Source organism: Vespula vulgaris, chromosome 24 (assembly GCF_905475345.1).
Source record: "Vespula vulgaris chromosome 24, iyVesVulg1.1, whole genome shotgun sequence".
NCBI lineage: Eukaryota > Metazoa > Arthropoda > Insecta > Hymenoptera > Vespidae > Vespula > Vespula vulgaris.
This window is the reverse complement of record NC_066609.1, coordinates 379,618-407,500: the sequence shown is the minus strand read 5'-3', so window position 1 is coordinate 407,500 and position 27,883 is coordinate 379,618. Positions and strand designations below refer to the sequence as shown.

At 33.0% G+C, this 27,883-nt stretch overlaps 1 protein-coding gene across 6 annotated transcripts in view; it reads left to right on the top strand.

The window, feature by feature from the left end:
- LOC127071960 (uncharacterized) overlaps positions 1-27,883 on the top strand; it is a 269,111-nt gene that overhangs the window by 114,400 nt on the left and 126,828 nt on the right. The gene's annotated exons all lie outside the window — the stretch shown is intronic.

Genomic DNA, 27,883 nt, shown 5'->3' with positions numbered 1-27,883 from the left:
GATATAATGACTAATATGTTATTAAGCCATTACTTATCAGTTAAAGTACGTTACATAATTACTTATTAGTATAAGTAATTAATATAAGTAATACTTACACTAATAAGACCGATGATATACACTATATATATAACTCTCAAATTATATAATTTTCTTTCGGTAACGCACGAAACAAAAATTACCTTACTCGAGGTTTTACGTAATATAATCCTCCGCCTCTTTCTCTTCTTCTAATATCGCATAAAAAGAAAGAAGTCGACTGAATAATAATTGGAAACAAAAATTAGAACGAAACAAAAAAAGAAAAAAGAAAAAAGAAAAAAAAAAGAAAAAAAAATAAAAGAAGAAGAAGAAAAAAGAATTTCAATTCTTTGTTTTTCTTTTTTTAAGAGAATCGTAGGAAGTATAAATTTCGAAAATAACAAATACGCAAATAGGATGGGGTCGACTTGTATAAGTCGCATATCCCATCCTATGTACGTATAAGATTGCATTTCGAGGAAATTTGTCGTGGGAACGTAAGCGTTTCACGTTTTTGTATTCTCTGCTTGTGTCGTCTCGCTGAAGACGATGAAATGGAAAAAAGAAAAAGAAAAAAAAGGAGAGAGAAGAAAGGAAGGAAGGAAGGAAGGAAGGACGGAAGGAAGGAAGGAAGGAAGGAAGGAAGGAAGGAAGGTCTCGGTTCCATTAAAGGCGCTATCGCATTTACGATGGGTCCTCTTTAAGCTCTCGGCAAGCACGAGAAGGATATACCGAAGGGGTTGGGGGTCGGTCGATATCGTCGTCTCGAAACAACCCTCGCCTTCTCGTTCCTCAACTACCGTACGCTTTGGTCTGCTAACGAAAGAAGGGTTGTAATAGAGAAAGAGAGAGTGAGAAGGATAGAAAAAAGAGAGAGAGAGAAAGAGAGAGAGTAGGAGTAGAAAATAGAAGTAGTGGGGGTAACAGGGTACTTGGCTTCATCCAAGCCGTTCACCCATTCAACCTGGCTAGTGTGTTTATCGAAAGGGGTTGCACTTATACATGTGTATATATGGATATGTGTGCGAGTGCGTATTTATATGGATGGTGTAATCAACTCGACCGTAATCACAATCGTCCCTCTCACGCGTCATCGGACGCATGTGTTTGCTTTTTCTAAACGAGAATCATCGTCCTTTCTTACGCACCTTCTTTTTTAGATTCTTTTTTAGAAATTATTAGGATGATTGTCCCTTTAAAATTATTGTTTTGTTTTGTTTTGTTTTCTTTCGTTCTGTTTTCTTTCTTTTTTTAATCCTTTTTTGTGCGTGCTTGCGTACATCATTACCACCGTAAACTTGTGATCTTAGGAGATACAAATAATTATAAGAAAGATCAATTACGTTGGTATTTATTAACGTTAATTTATTAATGATTTGTTTGATTGCGATGAAGGTACATGCATAAGTACAATAGAAGTATCTCACAAGATACAAACATTTATAAACAAAAAAAAAATAGAAATCCCGTCGAGATTAGTCGAGGAAGTATCGTTTAATTTGCAACGCTCGAGGAATTCAAATTACCTGTCCCTCTTGGAAGAAGGGGAAGAAAAAAAAAAGAAAGAAAAATCAATCGAATTGGAATGATTCATGGTGATTTCTAATCCGCTTGGAGTTATGTTCCAGTACGGTGCGGTGATGGTTGGATAGATGCTAGTAAATTGGAAGGGTTACCGTTGAAATGCAGTAAATCGTTGGAAACTAGTTCGAAACGATAACTACTCGATTCCATGTTCAAATTCTCTCTCTCTCTCTCTCTCTTTCTCTCTCTCTACCTCTTTCTTTCTCTATCTATCTATCTATCTACGTATCTCTTTCTCTCTCTCGCGAATGAACGAATGAACGAATTAACGATCGACCAACGAACCAATGCTAATTCTCTTCTATTCGGTCTATTTGTTTCCGTGTCGATGTACGACAACGTGGAAGGGAATGGGCCAGTAGAATGGGGGGAGGGAGGGTGGGAGGGGAAGAGGTAAGGGGTTGGGTTGCTAAAACGCAGACCGAGGGTTGCCGGCTCCATGGAATTCGTGGAGAAATCGAAATTACAGTGTAAACGGCGAATTATCCAAGCTGCCGTTTCAACAGCGACCGTGGTCGACCGCTAATCTCTCTCTCTCTCTCTCTCTCTCTCTCTTTCTCTTTCTCTTTCTCTATCTATCTATCTCTCTCATTGCTTCGATCAAGTTTGGAAATTCTGTGGGACAAGCAAGTTATGCGGCACGCTTCGTCGAGAGAGTTTAGGAACAATCGCGCAATAGAAATTCAAAATGGCGATCGAATACAAAATTCCTTTCATTTTTTCTTTTTTTTTTTTTTTCATTTACGATTAGTATTTTTAAAGGACGTTCTTTTCTTTTTTTTGTTCTTTTTTTTTTTTTTATTTTCTTATATGCAATTCGCTTGAAATTTTAATATTGATCGATAACGTTGATCTTCTTTCGACATTTTTAATATTTTATTATTTCAAGTTTATTATATATATCGAAGCAAGTTTGTTTAGGATCGTTCCTTTTTTCTCTCTCTCTTTCTTTTTTAAGCTCTCTAATCGAGTTTGAATGCCATCTTATATTCTATGTAATCCACTTGGACAAAGTCTCTCTCTCTCTCTCTCTCTCTCTTTTGATAACAGAGAGAAGCAATGTGCTCTCGACTAATCGATTAGTATACATACACGTTGGGTGTTCCACTTACTCGAAAGCTCGTTTCGAAGTCGAAATCGACTTTACCATTCCTTTCGATAGTTTCGATCGAGAAATACCTTCCTTCCTTCCTTCCTTCCTTTCTTCTTCGATCGAATCAAAAAAGTAATAGATTTTAGAAAGATAAAATTATAAATTTGACATTTGCAAAATTAGAACAGAAAAGATTTCGAATCAATATGTATTTCACGTAATTATGAAAAGTTATTTTGCCGACGATTTTTACAAAGTTCCAGATAGAAATAAAATTTAATCTTTGTAACTCGATTATTATTATTATTATTATTATTTTTTTATTCTTTTCTATTCTTTCTCGTCCTTGCTAAACGAGAAAAAGATCGGTTAATTCTAATCAAATTGTAATATTATTTATAACGATGCAATCGTGGGATCGTATTAAATTGTAACTATTATTTATAATAATGTTAGAGGAATAAATGTCTTTGATACGAATGTATAAAATGTGAAATGCATAAAGGCACTGGTCGTATCATTATAATCACGCTGTACTTAATATAACTTTTCTATTCTAAAAAAAAAAAAAAAATCCATTAAAACCTTCAAACGCAAACACGACGGTCGATTTTTTGCCGGTCGAAGAAAACGACAAAAGAACTAATTAACGAGTAAACGAATGCACGAATAAATAATAATAATAATAATAATAGTAATAATAATAATAAAAAAGAGAACTTTAGAAACGTCATAGATATAACATTCCAAGTATTTAATAACCACAATTAAAATAGTTTATTTTAAAAAAATGGCGGAGGTGAAGTCCGAAAAGAAACGAAATGGTGGTTGACCCAAATCGTAAAAAAATTGCCGCGAGCCCGTTGGAAATGTTTCGCCATTGTTCGAGATAAGGGCTACGTAGTAACGTCGAATGAAATTCACGAAGGACATTGGATCGAGAAGGGACGTTGGGAAGGGGGAGGAGGGACTATAGATGGTGCTCGTGCTCGTAAAAGGCGAAATATTACCTCCTATGCGGAGCCATAAAATCGAAACCAGATCCGCATCGGAGAACGCGAACCCACACACACACACACACATTATATGTGTGTGTGTGTGTGTTGTGTGTGTGTATAGAAAAGCCGGACTAACCGGTAGATGCAGAAGTAACCTGCAATTCCTCTTACATCCACCATTTTTTTTTTTTAGGATCGCTTTAATCCGGAATTCGTACGCAACGAACGCGCGTGTACTTGTGTATATTTATGTGAGTGTGTATGTGTTGTGAAAGAGTGAGAAAGAGAGAGAGAGAGAGAGAATATATAACGTATTCGATTCACGTATCGTGCATTGTCTTGTCAATCGAATCACGACTCCCATCGATATCCGTCCACTTTCTAAACGATCTTAGAAAACGAACTAACGATAAGACGTCGTTATGAATATTTGAAATACCGATGAGGTTTCCATCGATCGATCGATCGATCAATCGATCGATCGATCGAACGCACGATCGTGCTAATTCCTTCTTGTATTTCGAATAATTCGAAATGTTTGGTAGAAAAGGAATGATTTTTTAAAGTATCACTTTTATTATATTGTGTATTAGATACTACAACTAGGATTAACAAATGTTTTGGCATTTATCTAAGCAAAAAAAATAAACAGAGAAAATTAATTAATATATATGTTTTTTTTACGTGGATAAAAAAAGTTTTTACTATCGATAAATCTAACATTAACATATACGATACATTGATAAGAAACTTGATGGAAAATCTAAGGATTGAAAAAATATAATAATAATAATAGTAATAATAATAATAATAATAATGATAAATCCTATATACATATGTACATGTAGAAACGTGCAAGTTGAACTAAACGTTCGCAAAGACGATCGATATAGAGTCTAATCGTGCCGAATTATTTGCATAATCCACCATTTTGAAAGTAAACTCGCAGATAGTGGAAGAAGAAGTATAAAAAAAGAATAGGGACATTGTAATCGGACATTCTTGAGACGAGAAAAAACTTTCGGTATTCTAGAAAGAAAGAAAGAAAGAAAGAAAGAAAGAAAGAAAGAAGGAAATCCTATTCTTACGTTATACAAAATCTGACAAAAACAGTTCTCTCAGTTCTTGATTATAGTTATTATAATACTATAGTTGCTACAATGTTGTGTTACTCTTTCAATAATAATAATAATAATAATAATAATAATAATAATAATAATAAAGAAAATTACTAACTTTTCATTACTAATACTCTAGAATACTTATAATATTTATTTATATTATTATCATAACTAATTTATCTAATTATTATTATTATTATTATTATTATTATTGATAGTAATATTATAACAATGACAATAATTAATAATTTTTTTTCTTCTTAATATTATTATTATTACTTCGGTAATCATAATATAGTAAAACTATACTGTTGTATTAACTCTGAATTGTCACATAGTTACTTACGAAAGAATAAAAAAAAAAAAAAAAAGACATTAAAAGTTCGGGTATCGTTTATACGTGAAATGGAACTAGGAAGAAGGATTGCATGTTGAATTTTCTTTCTCTCTCTCTCTCTCTCTCTCTCGCTCTTGATGGAGTTACCGATAAAAAGGGGAAAGTGCTGTTGGATCTCCATTGAGATCGTCCTGGCACGTTCAGCAAACATTTGCTGCTCGAGATTTCAACATCTTCCATCCTTTTTCTTCGTTCTCTCTTTTTCTTTTTCTCTCACTTTCTGTTCTTTCTACATCCGTCGTCTGTCTCTTTCATTTTTACATCTTTCTCCCCCCACTTTGTTTTCTCTCTTTTTTTCTCTTTCCACTTTAAGATCGACTATCTGGAGCACTCGGTTAAACTTGTCGAGAAGTTCGAGAAATTATGCTTTCTGAGACATTATACGTGTTTCAAGAAATTTTCTTTTCATCGTCCATCGTCGGTCATATTATATTTCTTCAAAATAAATAAATTGATCGTTTAAATTTTAAGTAAATGTTTTGCTACGATGTTACAGCGTTGAATGAATTATTTGTCGTTATTAAAAGAATGAGAAAGAGAGAGAGAGAGAGAAACGTGAAAAGAAATAAAAATTATAATGAAATAAAATTATTCATAAATCGTCCAATGAATAATAAAACGATACAATAATACGGTATATTAAATAAATTAAAAAAAGGTAGACACCGATAAGAGATCGTGATTGTGAGGAATGAACGTTTGAGAAAAATGAAGAATGATTCGAAGATTAAATACTTCGAAATTAGCGAAGAAACGTTCAGAAATATTTTAATAAAAAGAAAAAAAAAAGAAAAGAAAAGAAAAGAAACGGACGGTTCAACGAATTAAGGAGAATTTTTAAGAAAATATTATCACGATTTAGTAATTCTTCTCGAAATAAGTTATTCGTAAAGCTTGACAGAATTTAAAAAAAAAAGAAAAGAAAAGATTCGTGAATTTGATCAAAAGTATATATGTATATATATATATATATATATATATATATATATATATATATATATAGAAACAAAAACGATTTTATTTTCCAGGGAAATGTTTCTTTTTTCTTTTTTTTTTTATCGATCAGACGAAATTTAATATCTCCGATTCTGTTGAGAAGAAAATAACGTAGAGATAAGCTGACGGATATTTAAAAAAAAAAAAAAAATGTACGAGCGAGAGTCAAATTTAACGATGAGTTTCAAACGAATAATCCTAGACATCGATGTAAGCATCGGACATTGCAAAATTTATTTATTTATTGACGACATATAATGAATGAGAAAATGCTCGTGTATGAATATATCTTTAAAAAATAATCTAAAAGTGAGTGTTAAAAGAGCTATAAATTCTCTTTTTTCTTTCTTTTTTCATTTTTCTTTTTTTTCTTTTTTTTCTTTTAAGTGATTGATACTTTTTTTCCATCGATCACGATCCAAAGGACGATTCTTACACAAGTAAAGATTTGATTGTTATATTTATCTCTTCTTAAAATACTACAAACGATTCCCCGGATATCCTGTCGATAAATGTAACAGAACGTATTTAGAACAAATTGATCGAAAAAAAGAAAATAAAAGAGACCGAAGTTAAAAAATATTAACTATTATTATCAAATGAGGAAATCGTTTAGAACGATTTAATAACTAGTGATGGCGATGTCGAGGATGAGGGTAAAAGTGGAGGAGAAAGGATAGATGTCCTTGATACTTTTTTCCTAAGTGCAACGATCCACGTTGAAATTTATCCCGGACCTGCCCTCATCGTATACAGAAATCTGGTTTGACGACCTTCCTCTTTCTCCTCACCCTCTTCTTCCACTTTTTTCTTTTCTTTTTTTTGTGTGTTTTTTTTTTTTTACCGATGCTTGTGGAATCCCTCGATGTGAAAAAAAGATAAGTAAAGAAGAAGAGGAATAAGAATTAGTTTTGGAAAGTGGGGGTAGAGAATGGTCGGAGGGGGGAGGTCTCGTAAAAATCAAGAAAAAAAAAAGGATAAGAAATGGAAAGAAAAAATAAAAAGAAAATACTTGAACGGGAATATTTTTCGAAGTGAAATAATTTTTTTCTAGACCGAAGGCAAAGCGCATCGATTTTTTAAATATTTATATGTATATAAAAAAAAAGTTGTATACTATGGTGCACGGATTATATCAGAGAATTTAAAAAAAAAAAAAAAAAAGAAAAAAGAAAAGAGAGAAATGCTAACGTGCTTTTGTTCTGGAATGGATTGAAAAATATAAAACGAGACTTTTGTGACATGGTTTTCTTTCTCTCTTTCTCTCTCTCTCTCTCTTTTTTTTAATCATTTTTAATGTTGAAAAACATTTTTTTATCCACAGTATTTTTAACGTCAGCATTTTCAAACTCTTCTTCTTCTTCTTTTTTTTCCACGTTCAGTGGAAATATAATTAGCTATATTAGTTTGTTTATTCATTATTATTAGTTTATTATTATTTTATTATTGATTAAAAATAAATAGATTGAAAGTAATTTTTTTTTTTTTTTTAGTAGATAGTTTTAAAAAAGTGATTTTAAAAAAGTTTTGAAAAATGATCGTAGTTCATATTTTAAATTGCAGAATCATGTTAGAGTATTTTTAGGGCTAATTTGTACATATATATTTTGTTCGACGTACTCTGTTATATATAATAATTTTATTACATTAACACACATTTATACATTCTGAATTTTTTATTATTTGTAAGATGATTCATTTTAAACTGAATCCTTTGGTAAATAGCTTCGAAATGATTGTCATTTCTCTCTCTCTCTCTTTCTCTCTCTCTCTCTCTCTCTCTCTCTCTTTTTCTCTTTCATTCTCTTTTTCCTCTCTTTCTCTCTTGTGATTTACCCGGAAATAAAGAGTCTATTTTGTCTTTGCTTTTCTAAAGCCGATAACCCCGAGATACTTTACGATATTGTAGTGAAAGGAAGGCAGGGTTATCGCAACGATACGCAGGTTCATCGTACCTCAGAAACTTTGCAAATGGGGTTTGTCTTTCACGTCAGAACAACAACAACAACAACAACAACAACAATAATAATAATAATAAAAAAGAATTAAAAAAAAATAATAAAAAATCGGAACTATTTAATTAAAAATTCCCTAAAATATTTATCATATCTTTTTTATATACAATAACGAAACATAAAAAGAAAAAACTATCAATGATCATCAATGGTATTAAAATGATTTCCTAACAAATTTTTTTTGTTTCTATAAAGATGATCAAAAAAAAAAAAAGAGAAAAGGAAAAAAGAAGAAAATATATTGCAAGGATAAATATTTTTAAATTGGAAAATAAAAAAGATGGCTATTGTTGTATGCAACGAGCAATGTTTTAAATTAAAAAAAGAAAAAAAAATGAAAGAAATCAAAAGAAATAAAAAGAAAAGAAAGAAAAGCAAGACAATCTTTTAAGTTTCCTCTTATATATCTAGAAATTTGTAAATAAAATACGAACGATATTATGTCTAGAAGTGATAGGCTTTCTTCTATACTTAAACTTTCATTTTCTTCGGGTTATCATCATCGTCGTCGTCGTCGTCGTCGTCGTCGTCGTCGTCGTTGTCGTTGTCGTCGTCGTAATAGTCGATGGACTTCGGTCGTATCATAGTTTCCACAAGTTTTTACGATCTCGTGAGGAAAGAGTAAAGCAGACATAAGTGGAAGAAGAAGAAGAAGAATAAGAAGTGGAAGGAAACTTAGAAGTTTGTATAGATTGAGACGTGACATGAATTCTCGAAGCTCGTTCGCTTATTCGTTCTGTTTCCAACGAATAATGGAATACAGAGATAAGGTTACGAAAAGTGAGAATGAATTATGAATTACGGTATTCGTGACGAACGCCTTTCTTATCGTATCGTGTTTTACTCTAATAAATAGTACATCGTTAATTAAATCGTTTCTTAGAAATCGTTCGATATTTTTTACTTTTTTCTTTGTAACGAAATTATTAAATAAATATTAGAATTCGATACAATTCGTTAAAGAGATCGATATTATGGAATTAATATATTATTATCGTTATTATTATTATTATTATTATTATTATTATTATTGTTATACACACACACACACACGCGCGCGCACACACACATATCATTATATATTATGATACAAATTATTATAATTATTATTTTCGAAGTAGAACGAAAAATTCTTCTTCATCGAGAACAAGGAAAAATAAATCACGATCGCGCCACGATGAAGAGATATCGTGTCGAAATAGGGAACTAAAAAGTATACGATTATATAAAAAAAAAGGGGGGGACTAAAAAAGAAAAGAAAAATGCGAAATAAATCTTACTACTATAATGGCGGATATTTCGCGGATCAAGCCGTAGGCACTGACTACACATCTAGTAGTACATACTGAATATTTACCTAAAACAAAAGCCGCTCGTTAATATCATATTCGTGTTGCTGGTGCAAACAAACTCGGCTTGAATGGTTTAACAAATGGTCGGATATATATATGTGTGTGTGTGTGTAATGGCTTAGGGCAGCTCCATATAGAGACAGAGAGTAAATGAGTGCACATGATCGAAAGAGAGAGTATAATAAGTGAGTGAGCGAATGAGTGAAACGTGACATTCAAATATTTTCTAGAGGGGTAGAGGGTAAAACAAAAGCATTCTTTATGCGACATGTCTGTAATTACACACGTGTGTCTCTTTCTCTCTCTCTCTCTCTCGCAGACACAAATACACACAGTCTTAGCAACATTTTATCCTTCTTTTTTCGATCTTTCCATTTTCTGATCATTCCCAAGTCGAAAATAAATTTGTTCGAAAAAAAACTCGGCGAATATTTTAATTCTACGATTCGTTTATTGATACGTGATAAAAAAAAAAAAAAAAAGAAAAAGGAAACAAAAATAAGAAAGAACGAAAGAAAGAAAGAAAAAAAGATTTGATTATAATTGAAGCAAAAACAACACTCTCCTCTCTCTTTCTCGATCTTTCTGAATAACAGAAAAGAGTGCTAGAAGGAGATAGAACGGAGAGATTAAAAAAAGAAAAGAGATGACAAGAAAAGCAAAGAAAAAAAAAAGCAAAAAAAAAATACTCGTCGCCGATTCGAAAAACGTGTTGCCAGGTGCGTCTCGTAAAAATGGCCGGAAACCATTTAAGAGTTTTAACCGGTGTCCCCAGTTCGTCCCTGTTCCCTTCCTCTCTTCCTTCCTCCCTCCCTTCCTCCCTCCCTTCCTCCCTCCCTCTTACCTCCCACCCCTTTCTTCCTACCCTTTTATTTAACTCGAGGCCTGGAGGGAATCATTTTCGCGATGAATGCGCGTCTTCTTCAGTATACATGTGCACCATGTACTCACGTGCGTGTACTTACATACTCACTCACTCGCTCACTCATTCGTTCACTCACTCACTCACTCACTCACTCACTCACTCACTCACTCACTCACTCACGCAACCAAGCACGCGACACGCCATACGGATTAATTTATAAGCGAGCCAAAGTCCGTCTCGCGTTCTTCGCTCCAGATGTTTACGCACCTGCCTCTCTTTCTCTCTCTTCTTTTTTTTTTCCTTCGTTTCTGTTTTTTTTTTCTTTCTTATTTCTCTCTCTCTCTCTCTTTTTTTCTCTGCGTTTACCGCTATTTTTAAATTCACGAGGCAAAAAGAAAAAGATATATGTATATATGTATGTATGTATGTATGTATGTATGTATATGTATATATATATTTTTATCTTTCTCTTTCTCTTTTTCTCTTTCTAACTTGTGTTAGATATTTAGTAATTTGTTTTTCTTCTTCTTTCTTTTACTATTAATGCCTTTAGGTTTATTATAATTGAGAAAAACCTTTTTCCCCTTTCTATTTGCCCCTTACTCCATTTTCTTCTCTCTTTTCTTTCCTTCCTTTTATTACTTAGCCGATGACGTTTGTAAAAAAAAAAAAAAAAAAATAGGAAAAAGAAGAGGAAGGGAGAAGATTACGATGAAATTAAAAATAAATAAGAAAATAAAGAAACGTTCGGTCTCTTTTTCCCCGACGATTTTATCATAGATTTTTTTCGTAGGTTTCGTTTTTATCTTTCTTTTTATATATATCGTTGTTTGTTCGTTCGTTTGTTCTTTCTTTTTTTTTTTATTTTGCTTTTTCTTACTGTTGTTCTTATAATTACGCTTGGGTTCGTATTGTCCGCCTTTTTATTTTCTTTTTTCTTCTTCTTCTTTTTTTGTTCCACGCCCAAACAATAATTTCTTTATGAATGCTATAAAATAAACAATATATTCTCTCTCTTTTTCTCTAACAATTGTTTTTATACATTCCTTTTTCATCAATTTTAATTAAAATCCCGCAATTTTTTTTTTTATACATTGGGAACAGAATTTTTTATATTAATTTTTATTATTCGTTATTGATTAGTGATAAAAAAAAAAACGAAAGGGAGAAGACAAATGGTAAATTTCTTAAGAACGATTCTCGATCAAAAAAGTAACGATTTATCAAAAAATGATGAAATTATGAAATGGTACTATGGATACTATGAAACAAGCAATTAATGGTCTCTCTCTTTCTCTCTTCGATTTTTTTATCTTTTATAAATTTCAATTAAAATACCGTACTTTTCCAATAAGCAAAATATACAGAGTTCCTCGTACAAATTTTTATTATTCGTTGCCAATTATAAAGAAAGGAACAAAAATAACAAAGAATGAATGCTATCTCTCCCTCTCTCTTTCTCTTTAGATTTTCTCTATTTTATAAATTTCAATTAATAGCTTGAACGTCCTTTATATAGAATTAACGAAAAAGAAAAAAAGAAATGACGTATTTTATATCTATGAACGAATGACGAGAATTATCGTTTTTTTTTTTTTTTTTTTAATATAAATATCTAATATGCATTCAAACTAAAGCAGAACAAACGACGATTAAATGGATATTAATTTGAACTATAATAATATACAAATAATCGAGCATTTCATGATCGATTATCATTTTTATTCCTTAACGAAAATAATTATCGTTCGATGAAAAGACAAACTACTTGGAAATATTTGATCAATAATAATAATAATAATAATAATAATAATAATAATAATAATAATAATAATAATAATAATAATAATAATAATAATAATAATAATAATAATAACGATAACAATAATAATAATTAAAGAAAAAAAGAAAAAAAAAAGAAGAAAGATACAGTTGACTACTGAATTGCATTAGGGGAATAAAATGTTTTCAACCGATTCGCAATATGTTAAGCACGATTCTCGATTATCTTATAAAAGCCACGAAGATTTCTCAACCGAGGAGGATCGATTTACCGATTAAAGATCGTGTCTCGAGCTGTTCAATGAGACTTGCTTCGATCGTGCCAGAAGAGAAACCAGAAAGAGATTTAAGAAAGAAAGAAAGAAAGAAAGAAAGAGATAGAGAGACAGAGAAAGATGGATAGAGAGAAAAAAAAGAAAAAGAAAAAAGAGAGAGAACTCATGTGCTGCAGTGGCACACGATATTGCAGCTGCAACGTTAGCAAAGTCCAGCAACCGGTTTGATAATGACGTGTTCAACGGGTACAAGTTCTCGCAAGAACGCATATAAGAGAAAAAAGAGAGAGAGAGAGAGAGATATGCAAAAGAAGAGAGTGAGAGACAAAGAGATACAGTTTCCTGGCCCCTAGTGCATCATATATGCATATATGCATATATATAAATGCATATATATATGTATATATATCGGAGAGAGACATGACCGTTAAAATCTAACATTTACTCTTGTCGTTTCCTGTTTCCCCCATAAAGAGAGAGAGAGAGAGAGAGAGAAAGAGTCCTTTCTTACATTTTGTTAAAGATAATGTAACACGCATGGGGAACTAACTATCAGTATGTAACGATGAAAACCTACACCATGGCCTTTGGATTATGCTTATTTATTTTCAAGGTCATCGCCGTTGTAGCTTCACCTACATACTCTCTCTCTCTCTCTCTCTCTCTCTCTACTCAGTCGTTTTTCTTTTTATTTCTTACTTTTTTTATTTCTCTTTTTATTTATTTTTTCTCTTTTTTTTTTCTTCTTTTTTCTCTCTCTCTCTCTCTAAGGTCTGCCATATTTTATGAATAGGTTATTTCGAGCAAACTAAATCGCGATAATAGTATTTTTTTTTTTTTTTAATTCTTGATTCGTAAACCTTTGAAAATTCATTGATCTCTTTATTAAAGTATTTCTCTAAACTTTCCTGTCATTAATTTTAGAGTATCAATGTCTATTTTTATCGATGATCTATCTTTTAATTTACTTAACATAGAGTCGACTTTATTATGTGTCGTTTTATTGTTCGTCGGAACGTTCTTTCGCTTCGATTAATAATATTATTAATTTCATTATAACTTTTGCTTTTTTTTTCTTTCATTATAATAATAATAATAATTATTATTATTGTAATAATAACGATAATAATATATAACCAACTCAGAATTTTCGTCGTTTCTAGTTTGTTAACAATTTGTTTTCTCTCAATTTTCTGCTTAAAAGCAAAAAGCCATACACATAAATAGAATTTTACCGATTCAATTATATTTATTTATTTACAAGCATCGTTAACAGTTTTACCATGTTATCAACAACGTATCGGACACCTTTTTTTTCTCGTTCTTTTTTTTTTCTGACAGCCAAGTAACATCAACGACAAAATTTTGTTTAATTTATCGAGTATGTATTATTTAAAAAAAAAAACAAAATTGTATTATATTTTCATTGTGTATCGAACGAAGAAATATTAAATTACATACGCTCTCGTGTATACACTTGGAACGTTCTCGATGATTTTCATACGTTTTACATTATTAAAAGAAAAGAAAGAAGAAAAAAAAATCAATCGAAATTATTTACCATTGAACGCGATATAATGGATATTAAATATGAAATAAAAGAAGAGCAAAAAATATTTTAATCGCAGGAATATCATTATATCATTTCAATCGTTTACGTATTCAGAAATATAATTCTTGTAACAACAACAACAACAACAACAACAACAACAACAACAACAACAACAACAACAACAACAACAACAACAATAATTTCGATTGGCTGAGATCATCCGTGATGACGATCGAAGGAGATTAAACGTAAAATACATAAATCACCATACGTATAAATATATCCAGTTAACAACGTAGACGAACATTAGTCACTCCTCGATGACTTTATAAAAAGAAGAAAAAACAACAAAAAAGAAAGAAAAACAAATAAAGAAAGAAAAGGGGGGAGGAGGTAAAAAAGAAGAGATTCCGAATCCATTTGAATCGCGTAGCACGTTCCATGACGAAACTCGAGCTGCGGGGTACGATTTATCATGCAATCTTTTCCCTTTTGGTACTTAGCGTACAGCACGAACGATAAATCTCGAAAGGTATGACATTAGGGAAATAGACGACTGGTGAAGAAACGAAGAAGAAGAAGAAGAAGAAGAAGAAGAGGAATGAGAAAAAAGAGGAGAGAAAAGAGGTGGATGGAATGGGTGGGTGGTATGGTTAGTGAGAGAGAGAGAGAGAGAGGTTGGTGAGGGTAGAGAAGAATTTAGATGCATACAACCGGCTGGTGGTTCTCTGGTGAAAATTCAAGAAAGTAAAATAGAGAATGAAGAAAATGTTCGGACCAATAAAAGCACACTCAAAGAAGTTAAACGTGCTGTGCTTATTTCTCTCTCTCTCTCTTTCTCTTTCATTCCTTGTTGTGTAGGTAAGTGTATGTACGTGTGTAAGTGTGCGTTATAACGAGGGAGTCAGACAGAACATGCAAGCGGAAACAGGTTTTGGAAACGAGTCCTTAAATGCGTGGTGGCACCTTGCCAAAGTTGTAATAATACGTCTCTTGTGGATAGGAACTAATACACATATAAAGATAGACGTATGGTATATGTATATGAGAGAGAAAGAGAGAGAGAGAGAGAAAGACTATAAGAGATATCCACAGCAGACAGCTCTTAATTCTCTTCGCGTTCGCAACGGGGTGCTCATAAACAGCACGTTTTTATACGTGTACCACCTTTGGATGTAAGTCCGCTCGATTAGTGGTCGACCTTGAATCGCCACGAGACCGTATTTATCCCTCTATTTAAAACCCTTTAATCCATCCAGTTAGTCAGTGGTATGTATATACGTACGTATATATGTATGCATGTACGTATGTAAAAGATTATGATAATATACGTCGTATTGGTATTTGAATTATCTAACAAAGTGATTTGTTTGATTAATAAATTAAAAAAAGGAAAAAGAAGAAGAGAACTAGTTTGATTTTAATATGAGAGAGAGAACAAGTTAAAGTTTCATAACGGGTAGGGTAACTTTAAACTCATGTTATCGTATCTATATACGCCATCTTTATTTTCGAAGTTTCGTTTCACTTTATTCCCGTTGGAAATTTAATTGTTAACTTCATACTTCGAAGGTTAAGATAGAATATTATATTTATCGTTGGTATAGTGTAATTACATTATGATATAATTTGTACTACGATTAATGTATTATAGCGTACGTTATATTTTACCCATAGTTTGTATATATAAAGTATTGTACGGTATGTGTACAATAGTTCAATTATATTATATTAACGATATATAATATTTATGACGTTAATACATTGTATATAATGACCTAATAATTATATACACGCAAGTATATACGTATATACACAGACAATAGTACTAGTTTATTATAATATAGATATATATATATATACACCATAATACAAAGTAATTACGTATACTACAGTCTATACTATAATTTAATTGTACTATACCAACCAACTAAATATAATACTATAACTTAAACGCTGTATAATTCTATTGAAAAAAGAAAAATTAGTACCTGTAATCGGTATAATAAAGAAAGTAATATACTCTCTAATTATACTAAATCAAGTAATAAGATTGTTTATATTTTTCGCGTAAAATAATTTCCTACGGAATAAAACAAAAAGAAGAGAAGAAACGAAATTAGTAATAATTAGTATAGTAAAAAAAAAAAAAAAAGAAAAGAAACAAAAGAAACAAACTAAAGTTACAACTCCAATTATAACTAAACTCACCATAATAATGTAACTTTCACATTATATAATATCATCGTCGTAAATTATATCGGGGTGTGAAGAACAAAAAATAGAAAAAAGAGAGGAAAAAGACAAAAAGAAAGGAGGAAATAAAAAGAGACAAAAAGAAAAATAGTGAAATAAAAAAAGAAGAAGAAATTATTTTCATCGTTTTATCGTTGCTCGGTTGAACGGTTAACCTCATTTTCTTTTTTTTTTTTTTTCGAGCACGGCACGTGCCATTAACTTCTCTTTCCTGTGACCCATGAGAAAGACAGAGATGAGAAGAGAGAGAGAGAGAGAGAGAGAGGGTGGGAAGGGGGAGAGGAGTAAAGTCGAGAGACTTCACTGCTATTACTACTACTACGAACGACTAAAGAAAGTTGACGGCAACCAGAAGAGCGGTGAGAAGAAGAGAGGGTAAGCTAGGTGATCGGATAGGTTGGTGGAAGTGAGAGAAGGATAGAGATCAAGAGAGAGAGAGAGAGAGAGAGAGAGAGAGAGAGGGATAGGATGAAGAGTTCTTCGAAAATGTTGTTTGAGAAAAGTTCAACTTACAAAAGTTTCCGACACTCGGGAAAACGTTCAGGATCGTATATTTTCCACGGTCGATTCTGTTAATTTAGAATTTGGAAAGTAAGTACTTACTACCGTGGAAAATCTCCGCTAACTTACTTTTCTCTTTTGGTAAAAGATAGAGAGAGAGAGAGAGAGAGAGGGGGAGGAAGGATAGAGAGATAGGGTAAGTTAAAGGGATGAAAGGAGAAAGGAGATGGATAGAGGAGGGGTTGGAGGAGAGGGAGGAGAAAAAAGAGGCCGAAAGTCTCTCGATGAAACGAACTTTGAAGGTTTCGCTTTTCCTCTTTTAATTATTCCAACCGTTAACTGTAATTTGTTGGAGAGAGATACATAGATAGATAGAGAGAGAGAGAGAGATTCAATCGTTTGGTATTTTGCAATATTGGCGATTGAAGATCGGAAAAATGAATACGGTTAAACGAGTAAATCATTGAAAAACGTGTTACGTGAAACTTGATAATAAATATTAAAGGAATTCGTTAGGAAGCTGATATATTTTTTATTTCTACTTCTTTTTCTTCTTTTTTTTGTTATCGAATCGATACGACGAATTTTGATATATTGCAGACGAGTATAAATACGTATTTATTTGCGATCGATCGTTTTTATATTATTTTCGATGGATCGTAAAAATTGTGGAAAAATAAATATGTATGAGGATCATTGTTTTGTACTCATTAATATATAAAATTCTTTATAATATACATATATATGATAATTCATAGACATTTAATTATTATTTATCTGCAAGTGTTAAGATAACGATTATGATTACAAGTAATTATTACTTCCTCATTTTAATGTTTTCTTTTCTTTTTCCTTTCTACATACTACATTACGATAATAATCCGACCACCCCGTATATACGTACATACGTGATGTTCTAGTTAGGTATTATACATACTATACGTATATAGTTACATACATACATACATACATACATACCATCGCAACCAGGTACATATGTAGATACGCGTGAAACGTTCGAGGTTTATACACGGTGTCTCTCTGTTTAACGATGTAATTCGTAGTTACCGATAACGACCACCCTTACGCAACGTTTCTCGAGAGTGCCGGCAATTAGGGTAATTGCATTCCGTGTAGAACGGCGAAGAAGGCGAGATGGTGGTGGTAATACTAGTATTAGTGTAGTAGTAGTAGTAGTAGTAGAGTAGTAGAGTAGAGTAGAAGAAGAAGAAGAAGAAGAAGAAGAAGAAGGATGAAAAGAATGACGAGAGAAGAAGGACGAAGAGGAGAATGAAGAGGGAGGAGGAAGGAGGATGAGGAGGCCGAACTCGAAATGATTTGCAAGTCAAACTCGTGTGCCTGTGTCGATTCGGCACGGCAAGAAGAGATGGTGGAAGAAAGAAAGAAAAAGAGAGAGAGAGAGAGAGAGAAAAAGAAAGAGAAAGGATAACGAAAATCAAGAGAAAAAGAAAGAAAGAGGGATCGTAGATTGAACGAAGTCTGCTGGAAAATCCGCGAACCGGCTCGTGTTTTCTAATGAGCAAAGAAAGAGAGATGAAAAGAGTAAAAGAGAGAGAGAGAGAGAGAGAGAGAGACTACCAATCCGCTCACATCTTCCGCGTCTAAAAAGCTACACCGCAAATTATTCCTCCGTCCGGCCATTACGAAACGGAAGATCCTTCTTCGATTTCCACTCTACCGATATTCTCCCTCTCTCTTTCTCTGTCTCTCTCTCTCTCTCTCTCTTTCTCCCTATATCTACTCTCTACCCCTCCCATGATCTTTCTCCTCCCTTCTTCTTATTTGCACCAGACAAAAACTCGTGAACTTTTATTCGTCCGTTCGTCGGCGACTTCTTCTTTCTCCTCTTTCTCTTCTTTTTCTTCTTATTTTTCGATCGAGTCTTAGATAATTAAGAATCGTTAACGGGGTCGAAAGTCCGATGGGTGCTTCGAATCATTTTCCTTCTTTCTTTTACTCTTCAGTGTTCTCTCTTTTTTTTCTCTGTACTTCGTGACCTTGACGATGAAAAGAAACGAAGAAAGAAAAAGGAATTTAAAATTCCCGCGCTGGCCATTCTTCGAGCCAGATCTCCCCGATTCCTCCTCCTCCTCCTTCTCCTCCTCATCCTCTTCCTACTCCTTCCCTCGTCCAACTCCCTCTTTCAGGCATCTCAAACCATCCTCGCAGAAGAACCAGAGTCGAAGTCCTGCGGCCTTTGGAGCCATTTTTAAACTCTCACTGCCATTAACGAGGCACCAACGTCGGTTTCCTTCTCTTCCTCGCTCTCGTCTCCTTTGTACCATTTTATACTCTCTCTTTCTCTCTTTTTCTCTTTCTTTCACTCTCCTCTCTCTTTCTCTTTAGTTGCCGACATCTTTGGTGCCCGGGCGGCTCGTCAAAGGAGGGCGAGTAGAAGAGAAGAGACAAAGGGAGGGGTTAGAGGGAGAAACCGGTTTTTAAAAGGGCTCCTCCGTAATTATTTCCTCCCTCCGTAGAATAAGAGAGAGAAAGAGAGAGAGAGAGAGAGAGAGTAAGGGCGAACGAAGCGACCGCGGAAACTTTGATCAATACGTACTCTTCCACTTTCAGACTTTGCTACTACAGACCATTTTTTTTTCTTCTTTATTATCATCATCATTATTATTATTGTATTTTTTTTTTTTTAATTTTTACTTCTCTTCCTTTCTATTTTTTTTTTTTATTCTTTTTTCTTTTCCTTTTCCTTTCTTTTCTGTTTTGTTTTGTTTGTTCATAGACGACGGAAACGTTATTCTCATCGAGAGTATCGAACGGAAATCAAAATTAATGGAAGCTGAAGTATATTAATATATCTTAATATATATTAATATATATTGATATATAGTTGTAATATAAATAGCGTCTATAGTACATATCTGAATTTATCTAGGTGATAATGATTATATCGAGATAATGAAATCCTTTTAAAACTCGATTCGATTCGATTCGATTCGATTCAGTTTTCTTCTTCTTATTTTAAATATCGCATTTTCAAACAAAAATATATTTATCGGTCCAAGTATTTCGACCATATATTCAAAATAGAATTAACGTGACACCTGGCTCCTGACCTCGCACCCACCTGCAACCTCATTCTCTTGATGGTGATAACGTTATCGAAATTAATCCGATAGAAATTCGCGTATTAAAAGGGTTAATAAATAATGCAAAATTTCTTTCAAGAATATTCTTCGATCTTTATGACCCGTTTGGTACTTTATTTTAAAATAGCAAAGTAATAAGAACGTTTCTCTCGAGTTCAGCGATAATGTTATCGCTGTTGCTCCAATCAGATCGTTCGAAGGATCAACGCAATTAAAAATGTGTTTGTTCTTCCTATAGAACGAGAAATATTGCAATTTCTATTAAGAACATTCGCGTAATCGATGTTAAGAGAAAAAAAAAAATTAATACGCCTGGCTTAACCTCAATGATAAAATTGTTATCACGGAGTGCTCTAATCGGATCTAATCGTATAAAAAAAGATCGACGCGATTAAATCGTTTGTTTGTTTTTTTTTCTTTTCTTTTTTTCTTTATCACCGTTTTCTCTCTCTCTCTCTCTCTCTCTCTCTCTCTCTCTCTCTCTTGTTTTTTTTTTATTGCTCTTCCTATAAAACTGGAAATATTGCAATTTCTATTAATTAATATCGACGAACCTTTCGACGTAATCATTGTTAAAGGAACGATAATCGATACGGTTGGCTTATACCCATCGATGATAAACGTTATCGCGATAAATCTGATCGTATCGTTTTAAAGATCAATAACAATTTATTATTTATTCAACACGTGTTAACTTTTCGAGTATCACAAATTGTAGATAATACACACATATACGCGCGCACAAACGCATATATATCTATCTCTAACGATATCATAATTCAATGACCTTTGCTCATTGCATATTAAATTTCGCGACGACAACAATAGAATAATATCGAGTTAGATATCCACCGATTAGAGAACAGGCAATGGATAATAGGAGAATTCCAATACGATTAAGAATGTCAGATAATTCGAGCTCTCGAAGCTCGTCGACGAATCGAATATTAAAAGCAAATCTATCTATCTATCTATCATCTATCTATCTATCTATCTCTCTCTCTCTCTCTCTAGTCTATTTTCATCCAACACCGTCCAAAATCTCATTTATATCACGGTTGAATTGATATAACCTGACGTTCGATACGTCCGTTCTCTTCCATCTATCGATTTTCAAATCGTCTCTCATATCGAGCGATAATAATTTAACCTCACGCGTGAATACCACATATGTGTTTCTCTTTTTCTCGTTATTTTTCATTAGGGATTTAAAAATAATATTACAAGATAAATTCTCATGGTATTCTCTACGGTAATAACAATTATTCCTATCGTCTTATAACCGTGGTCACGCGAAATAACATTTTCGCGTGTGCCATTAACCCAGAATTCTTCAAGGGGAGAGGATATCGCGCGTAGAATGACTTTATCATTTTCGTTTGATCTTTTTCTTTCGTTAAACATTCTTTTTATATTTCTTTTTTCCCCCTCGATCTTCCTTCCTTCCTTTCTTCCTTCCTTCTTTCGTTTGTTCCTTTCTTTCTTACTGACTGACTGACTGACTCATTTCTTCTACCTTGCCGAGGATGGAATTTCAAGACACGAAACGAGATTTAACCTTGAGGTGCTACGTCGACTCTCCCTTGACCGAGCTCTCGTAGTATAGAGTTACCCTCTCTTTCTACAGTTTGGACGGAGAAGGGAAGAAGAGAAAAAAGAAGAGGTGGAAGTGTAGGAAGGGGTAAGAATTGTGGTGGTGGTGGTGGTACGTTGAGAGGGTTCGACTTGGCCTCGAGGGAGACCACGACGACCGTATGACGTACATCCTCTTCTTTTCCTCTTCTACTCTCTCTCTCTCTCTTCTGCTTCTTCTTCTTCTTCTTCTTGTTTCTTTTTTTTCTTCTTGTTTTTCCTTCTTCTTTCTTGTTTCTTCTACTTTTTTCTTCTGTGTTATCCAACTCGTTTATAAATTCTCCGCTAGATTAGCGAATCGATCGATCTGCTCTCTTCCAGGAAGTGTAATCGATCGGACGACGTAATTGCGCGATGAACCTTTCGGTGTAACGATCACAGTGAGATAAAAAAAGAAATGAAAAGGGGGAGTGAGGAAGAGAAAAAAGAGAAAGAGAGAAGGTACGTATCGTCTCGACGAGATGAGAATTCTGAGCTACATCGTCGTCGTCGTTGTCGTCGTCGTCGTCGTCGTCGTCGTCGTCGTCGTCGTCGTCGTCGTCGTCGTCGTCGGCATCGTGAAATAAGAGAGCTCGGGCGCAAGGTCGAATCGGGGCTAGGAGAAAGAGAAAGAAAAAAAGAAAGAGAGAGAGAGAGAGAGAGAGAGAAAGGTCGTTAAAGCACTTTTTTTCTCTCTCTCTCTCTCTTCGTAGCCATGCGAAAAGAGCATCGAAGAGTTGCATCCTTTCGAAAGGTGCATTCGGAATAAGAAAAAGAGAGAAAGAGAAAAAAAAAGAAAAAGAGATAGATAGCTTCTCGACCTTCTCTTCTTCCACTTCTACTTGTTCTTTTTATTTATTTATCTTTTTGTTTTATTTTCTTTTCACATTTCTTTTTCCTTTTCTTTTTATTTTTTGTATCACGATCGATCGGATCTCGTGGGCGGTCAGGATCCGGTCGGTTGGAGAAAACGATTCGTCGAAAGCGAGATCCACGAGAAAAAAGAAGTAGAAGAAGTAGAAGAAGAGGAGGAAGAAAGAAAGAGAAAGAAGAAACAATCGATCCTCTCTCTCTCCCTCCCCCCTCTCTCTCTCTGTCTCTCTCTTTATCTCTCTCTCTTTATCTCTCTCATTCCCTTCGTTCTTTCGTCTCGTGTACGTTCTCGCTCGTGTACGATTTGTCTTACGATCTTACATTTTCATTCGATTTAACTCTTCTCGATCGAATTTTTTTTCTCTATGATAGTATACTGTCGTTTAAGAGAGATTATACTAATTGAATTAATTCATTACGAGTACGATAGTAACGAAGATCGTATTGGCGATCCACGATATCAACGCGATGATTAAACTTATATCGTAGAAAGCAACTGTCGTTCTTAATCTTCATCGATTACTATCATCGATGATAATGATAAATCGTTTAACGCGATTGCATTATCTACTAGCGACGCATTGATTTTCAAGAGAAAAAAATGTCTTATCATCTCTCTCTCTCTTTCTCTCTGTTTTTTTTTTTTACTTTTTTATTTTCACTCTACTTTTTTTTTCTTTATTTCTCTTTCATACCGATCGTTAGATAAACGTAAATCATACTTTGCTAACGAATAAAATTTTACGCGTTTGTTGGCATAGTCGTCATTTTGTTCATACATACGCACAAATACATATACACGTACATATATATATAAATATGTTATATGTATCATTCGACGATAGTTTTATAGCACGATAACGCTTCATGGGTCACGATATTGGACTTTCGAAAAACTAAATCGTTTGGTCCATGAAGTAAAATAAAATAAATTAATTAATAGATACATATAAATATAAATATAAAAAAAAAAAAAAGAAAAAGGGAAGAAAGAAAGGAAGAAAAAAAGAATACTAGCTCGATCGCGTTACGATAATGGCACCTCGTATAAATACGATCGTTTCTCGTGGTACTATCGTTCAACAGTGGAATATCACCGGCGTTTTCAGGCTATCACCAGTTCCGCTTTAACTTTAATCCCTGAAAAGCACGATAACGGATACCCTTTTTATCCGACCCAGGCCTGTTACACCAAACGAGCGTATATCTCGTGAAACAAGAGAGACAGGGAGAGAGAGGATCAAAGCTCTCGTCAGTATCCGTTACCGATTACAACGACTTCATGCCGCCATTGCCATCGCCGTTATAAGGCGTCCAATCTGGCATCGAATATCGCGAAAAGTACTTACTTACTTACTTACTTATTTACTTATATACTTACTTACTTACTTACTTACTTTCGACGTTAGATTTACTAATCCAATTTTTTTTTTTTCCTATATACAGAATACCCCGAGACAAGTCGATACATTGAAATTATTCGGACACCGTGTATCAAGTTGCTCGATCGATAATGAAATTTGTTTAAGTTATCGTTCGATTATTTATCGCGATAGATCGTACTATGCATCGTTTCGATAGATCGACAGTAATAATTTTTATTCAGTCATTTTCGTTCTTACAAAGAGAAGAAAATAAATATTCATTCGTATTATTAATTTCTCTATTCTATATAAAACTTTGAATCTTGAACTAGTTGGAATCGTTTCACGATGAAATAACCTTTGATTCTCGTTACTTCGTTAAACCGTTCCACATTCTTTTCTTTTTTTATTTCTCTTTCTTTCTTTTCTTTTTTTATATTCAATTTATTTTTTACGCAGATGTTTTCATATTAATGACATCCTCTGGGACAGAGAAAGAGAGAGAGAGAGAGAGAGAAGAGGGCAGTAGATTGATTGCGTTTTCTCTGGGGGAGCATATTGATAGAGCTTATCAATTTAAAAAAAAAAAAAAAAGAAAAAGAAAAAATGAGAAACGAAGGTCAACGATGGGTAGCAGTAAGAAAAATATAAAGAAAGAAATCAATTTAATTTAAAAATAAAAAAAAAAATGAATCCAATGATAACCTGCGCGTTAAGAATGCACGATGAAAATGATTTATTATCAAAATTTCTGCACAGTCAAGTAGAATTAATTAAACGAATATCTTTTTAAAGAAAAACAGATTCTCGAGGAATTCGATAGATTTAATAATTATTATTAATTATACTTGCATTAATCGTCGAATCGTACTTGGATGGAGATCAATTTTTTTATTTCTTTCTTCTCTTTTATTCATTTATTTATTTATTTATTTATTTATTTTTTTTAATTAAATTCGTATAAAAATGTTACATTTATTTGTAAATACACAACGTTCCTTAAGTTACAAAAAAGTTTATCGTTGAGAAACATTCGTACGTCTTCGTATCGTCTGCAAAGTGCATTGTAAACAGTTTTTTTTTTCTTTTCTTCTTTTTCTTTTTACTCGTGACGTTTTCGACTTGTCAAGGTCAATATAATTCTTTAAAAGTAAATATCTACAGTATCTTTCTTTCTTTTTTTTTATGCATATTTGTACAGTACTGCTAATTTGCAATCAAAGTCATACGTAATAATTTAAAAAAAAAAAAAAAAAAAAATTGCTGTCAGTCATATCGCTCGCGAGATAATTCATGCTACATTTTATACTAAAACATTATTTACGAACAAACACATCATATATTTTGACGAGTCGAAGGTCACTGATCCTGTTCATCATAATCGACTACAGAATAATTATTACGTAACCCGACGATTGTTTTTTAAAATCGTGGCAACATGGAAAAACCAACTCGCTTTACCTTAATATTCAAGATGTCAATTATCTCGTAAACGATTCAATGGTAGTGGTAATTTTTTTTATCTTTTTTTTTTTTTTTTTTTTAACCAGGGATACGATAATTTTTATTGCGAATTATCGCTACTGTATGAGTATGTACGAAAATGTTACGGATATCTATTAAAAAAGAGAATAACAACAAACGAAAAAATGTTGACCTTCGTAACTGGAAAAGGTCATTGCGGTAAACGAAAAGGAAAAAAGCAATTTTTACGTGCACGCTGTCGTAAATAGGCTCGGAAACGTGACAAATTTCTCTTAATAAATTTTCTCGTTTGTCCGTGTATGACGTAAAATACGTATTCACGTGATCTCTCAGACATGTGATTCGTTTAAAAACGCATCACGTTATTTCCAATTTTTCTTACGTGCTTATTAATTCATATTCTTTTTCATTTATATCCTTCTTCTTCTTCTTCTTCTTCTTTTTTGTACGTGGATTTATACTCAATGCGATTAATGCAGATCGAACGAATGAAGTAATGTAGGAATTTTTATTTAAAAAAGGAAAGAAAAGAAAAAAATATCGAATGTTTATTTAAAAATAACGCATTAAAAATGTCAACAATACCTTATTGGCCAATCCAATAATACATACAAAGTATCAATGATTCGAAAAATTCTGATTGGTGTTAAATATTAAAAATATGAAAGCTGTATACTCGTTTCATTGTTTATCGAAAATCATCGGATTAACGATTCAACGTTGGATTCGTTTAAATGTTACATGGGAATTATTATTTCCGTTCATTTTCTTGTTTTTTTTTTCATTTTTTTTTTTTTTAGTTTCTTTTTTTTTTTTCTTTTCTTTTTTTTTCCGCCCTCAGCTCGCATAGAATATAGGTATCAAATCAATTTTGAACCGTTCTATCAAATCGATTCTCAACAGGCAATCACACTTTCGATTTGGTCGCGAAAAATTACCTACAAGTTTTCGAAAGTGTGTCTCGGACCGTGAAATTATTTTAGAAAGTCCTCAACTACGGTATAATATAAATCGAAATATTTCTTACAAAACTCGCGAATTTGTATTGGCTTTTTTTCTTCTTTCTTTTTTTCTTTTTTCTCGTATGCGTCCACACATCTGTTAGATCGTCAATTGAAGATAATGAATCTTCTTTCGAATTCTTGAAAATTTATAAAATTTTCATTCAATCAAAAATTTAATATTATAAATGTATATATATATAAATTTTTATTATTTATTACTTGCTACAAACGATATTAATATCATTCGTTTAAAAGATTTACAAAAAAAATTTACAAATTCCAACGTTACTTTGTCCAATGCAATGATACATCATATCTATACCAATATATCATATAAAAACCTTAGTTAAAAAAGAACACTGAAAAAAAAAGAATTAATAATAAGATAAATAAATAAAAGTAATGAATTAAAAGAAAAATTGATAAGAAGATAACACGTTCCTCATTCAGATACAAACACACACACACACACACACATACACGTACACGTCTATAAAACATTACAAAAAATTCTACCAAGATAAAACGATACATACGTAGTTTATCCGTATAATCTATGTAATATAAAAACACGTTGACTTTCTTCTCGGTGATCACATTTACATAGTACTTCATTATTTTTTTCGATCGGTCGGTCACGTAGTTATATGCGCCACTTGAACTCAACGATCCCGTGTATGTAGGTACGTTGGTAAATATAGAACCAGGAGTGCCTATAAAGTAATGGCTATACAATAAAGTTATCGATCGTTCCACAAAGAGAGAGAGAGAGAGAGAGAGAGACAAGGGACAAAGATAGAGAGGCTATCTCTCTCTCACTCCCTCTCATTCCCTCTCTCTCTCCGTCCTTTACACATATGCACGTATGTACACACAAACAGAGAACAGATACACACGCATTGACACTGACACATCGTATTTCCCGATCACATTATTTACGCGCGCTCGACGCGACAGTTTCTAGATTCCATACACACACACGTATACAATGCATATACCATATATATACACACGCCCATCGTCCATCGATCGAGGAAGAAACGAATCCCTTCGTCGTTTTAAACGAATACGTTACCGACGTAATTATGCGACAGTATAATAACGAAGCTAACGAACGACGTCGAAATTGCAAAAGAAACTTTTTCTTTTTCTTTCTTTGAAAGAAAAAATGGCTTAAGGCTTTCTTTTATTATTTTATATATGTGTGTGTGTTTTTCTATGTATTATTAAAGAAAATTCGAAGTTGAAAGTTTTTGTTGATTTCTACCGACGATCTTGGTATCAAAGAAATAGATTGTTCTTCGGCTAAGTTCGATCACTCTCGTGAATCTTCGTTTATACTTGTGAACGTTCGTTTACATTCGTCAGACCTTCTCAAAGCGCGAAATGATACGGATGTGTTCTCCGATACCGTAAGTCTCATCGCGAATTCAACGCGACCACGTGCTCTTTCCTTCGACGTTATCTATCACTATTTTTCTCTTTATTTTTTTTCTCTCTTCTTCACCTTTCCCTATTCTCACCTTATCCTACTTCAGTTTTTATTCTCTTTTGGATTGACTCCATTTTTTCTTTTTTTTTTTTTTTTTCTCGAGCGATGATACACTTTAACG